Below are 3,694 nucleotides of genomic sequence, written 5' to 3'. Positions count from 1 at the left end.
ATGTTAAGAGAAAAAAAAAAGAAGAAGGTAGCAGGAGGGGAAGAATGAAGGGGGGGAAATCGGAGGGGTAGACGAACCATGAGAGACGATGGACTCTGAAAACAAACTGAGGGTTCTAGAGGGGAGAGGGGTGGGGGGATGGGTTAGCCTGGTGATGGGTATTGAGGAGGGCACGTTCTGCATGGAGCACTGGGTGTTATGCACAAACAATGAATCATGGAACACTACATCTAAAACTAATGATGTAATGTATGGGGATTAACATAACAATAAAAAAATTTTAAAAAATTAAAACAGAAAAGACAGTTGTTTAATAGACAATTTTGAGAAAACTAGATCCCTCTACGGAGAAAAACAAAACTGGATGCTTACTTAGCATCACTTTCAAGGATGGAATCCAAACAAATAAACATAAACATAAATAAACATAAACATAAATAAACATAAAACTAAGATTATAAAGTTACAAGAAATGTGACTTGAGGCAAGAACAATTAAAACAAAACTCCAAAGACATAAAACTACAAAGGATATAGGAGAGTTGAACATATAATCAACTAATTCAACCTAACTAAAATTCTACAGAACACTCAACAGCAGCAGAATACACAATCTTTTCAAGTGAATATGGAACATTTATCAAGATAGATCACATGCTGGACCACAGAACAAGTCAAAATAAATTTAAAAGGATTAAAATCATACAAACTGTGTTTTCTAGCCACAGTGAAATTAAATTATAGATAAAAAACAAAGATATCTTTGGGTGCCTGGGTGGCTCAGAGGGTTAAGCATCTGCCTTCAGCTCAGGTCATGATCGTAGGGTCCTGGGATCAAGCCCTACATCGGGCTTCCTGCTCAGCGGGGAGTCTGCTTCTCCCTCATCCTCTGCCTCTGTTCCTCTCCCTGCTTGTGCTCTCTCTTTCTCTCCCTCAAATAAATAAATAAAATCTTTAATAAAAAAAAAGATATCTGGAAAAATCCCCATATATTTAGAAAATTAAAAGCATATAAAATTAAGTCAGGTAACAACAGATGTTGAGAAGGATGCAGAGAAAGGGGAACCTTTTTACACTATTGGTGGGAATACAAGCTGGTACAGCCACTCTGGAAAAAACAGTATGGAGGTTCCTCAAAAAGTTGAAAATAGAGCTACCCTATGACCCAGCAATTGCACTGCTAGGTATTTAACCCAAAGATACAAATGTAATGATCCAAAGGGGCACCTGCACCCCAATGTTTATAGAAGCAATGTCCACAATAGCCAAACTATGGAAAGAGCCCAGATGTCCAACGACAGATGAATGGATAAAGAAGATGTGGTATATATATACAACAGAATATTACTCAGCCATCAAAAAAATGAAATCTTGCCATTTGCAATGACATGGATGGAACTAGAGGGTATTATGCTAAGCGAAATAAGTAAATCAGAGAAAGACAAGTATCATATGATCTCACTGATATGAGGAATTTGAGAAACAAGACAGAGGATCATAGGGGAAGGGAGGGAAAAATGAAACAAGATGAAACCAGAGAGGGAGACAAACCATCAGAGACTCTTAATCTCAGGAAACAAACTGAGGGTTGCTGGACTGGAGGGGGATGGGAGGGATGGGGTGGCTGGGTGATGGACATTGGGGAGGGTATGTACTATGGTGAGTGCTGTGAATTATGTAAGACTGATGAATCACAGACCTATACCTCTGAAACAAATAATACATTATATGTTAATTAAAAAAAAAAGGAAAAGAATCACGAGAGGGATTGAGAGTGTTGGAAAAGAAAGTGAAGAGAAAATGAAAGAAATTTACTCTGCTACAATGATACCCCTCTTGTGGGAATATAGAAACAGACTCTCTAAGATTCAAAAACCTGAATAGCAACAATAAAAGCTTTAGACTTTCAATCATATGAATGAGGAATTACTTAGAAGGAGTCTTTCCTGGTATCCCTGGGACAACTCAAAACTCCCATCTACTGACTTATTTGACAATTATTTACTACCTAATGTGTGCCATGTCCTATTCATAAGGCCAGTAATTTTCCCAATAGCCACTCATCATCTCCATTTCCTGGTCCTACCTGCTGGGGCTTCCACCTTCATTGCTGTTGCAGAAGAACCATTAGTGATTCCCCAAGGGCCTAAACTGGATTCTTCTGCTTTCCCTCCTTCTTCAACGTACTCAACAATACCAGTGATCCTCTGCTTCATTACTTGTGCATGAAGCATTCGTGCCTGAAGTTGTTTGAAGGCTTCATGAAATGCCATTTCCATTCGAATATCATTGTTTTGAATTTCATAGTACAAACCTGAAGAAAGAAAGATGCTGCAATAAATGTGACTGGTTTTCCACCATCATAAACTGAAGAACTGCAACATTTCAACTTCTATTTCCCATATTTTTATCAAAGTTTAAGAACTATATGATGAGCCATTAAAGAATGAAAAGAGAAAGGGAGAATCTTATAATGGAAGAAAACACATTCATATCGCAGGAAAATACCATACCAAGTAAAGTCCAGGCTACAACATTAGTTGGTTCCAAGCAAGTAGCATCCTCAAAGAAAATTTCTGCCTGCTCATAGTTCTCCATCAGGACAGCCAGGACACCACACAGCAACAAGCTGAGAAGAGACCACCAACATGATTAACAACATGGTCCCATGCCACAGTCATGGAACCAAGACAATTTCATACAGAAGTTTATCTGCTCCCACTCATTCTTCAACTCCCTTCCACCCATACCTTTGGATATGATTCTGATTGAGGGAAAGGGCTTTCCGAAAACACTCCTGTGCTTTGATGTTGTCCTCAGTTAGGAGGCAGAAGGCACCATAGTCCAGCCAGTGTTCCAGGTTCTGGGGCTCACGGACCAACCTCTATCACATGAAGCATCAGGAGGACCAAGGTTATTGTAACACTAGGTCATAATTTTTATACACATAACACCATAAATACTATAAGTTGTATGAAAGTAGAAACTGTCATTTTTTTTATTTACCACTGAATTCTGAATGTCTAGAACAGTCACTATTCTGGCTCATAGCATGTGAATAAATACTTATTGGAATAATTTTAAAACTAAATCTTCAAGTCATTCCTTCTTAGTGTTGATGTTATGGTCACCAGAAGCTCCTCTAATTACGTGGAAACCTAGATTCATTTTATAGTTCATTTTAAAGAGTCACATATAATAATTTCTGTCATGGTCTTGAGATAGCAAATATAAGTTTAAGTACAAATATGTAAAACAAGCATCTCATAATGAGTGAAAACTACAAAACATTGCTGAAAGAAATTAAAGATGACATAAACAAATGGAAACACATCTTACGTACATGGATTGAAAGACTTATTATTATTAAAATGTTAATACTGCCCAAAGCAATTTACAGATTCAATACAATCTCTATCAAAATCCCAATATTTTTTTTGCAGCAATAGGAAAAAACATCCTAAAATTTACATGGATTCTCAAGGGACCCTGAATAGCCAAAACAATCTTGAAAAAGAACAAAACTGGAGGACTCATACTTCCTAGTTTCAAAACTTACAAAGCTATAGTAATCTGTGTGGTGCTGGTATCAAGACAAATACATAGAACAATGGAATGGAATAGAGAGCCCAGGAATAAACCCTCACATATATGGTCAAATGTTTTTTGACAAAGAGGCCAAGACCATTCAATAT

General features: G+C 37.4%; 1 long non-coding RNA gene across 1 annotated transcript; it reads right to left on the bottom strand.

Annotated features, from left to right (window-relative positions):
• Positions 1–126: 126 nt before the first annotated feature.
• Positions 127–3,302, bottom strand: LOC145718577 (uncharacterized). Its single transcript, XR_014141902.1, has 3 exons — positions 2,750–3,302; positions 2,513–2,628; positions 127–2,313 (listed from the first exon to the last, which is right to left on the bottom strand). It is a non-coding gene; the product is annotated as an uncharacterized LOC145718577 (long non-coding RNA).
• Positions 3,303–3,694: the final 392 nt, after the last annotated feature.

This window comes from Leptonychotes weddellii, unplaced genomic scaffold, assembly GCF_054177405.1.
Source record: "Leptonychotes weddellii isolate Sample4059 unplaced genomic scaffold, ASM5417740v2 HiC_scaffold_17941, whole genome shotgun sequence".
NCBI lineage: Eukaryota > Metazoa > Chordata > Mammalia > Carnivora > Phocidae > Leptonychotes > Leptonychotes weddellii.
This window is presented reverse-complemented; position numbering and strand designations above follow the sequence as displayed.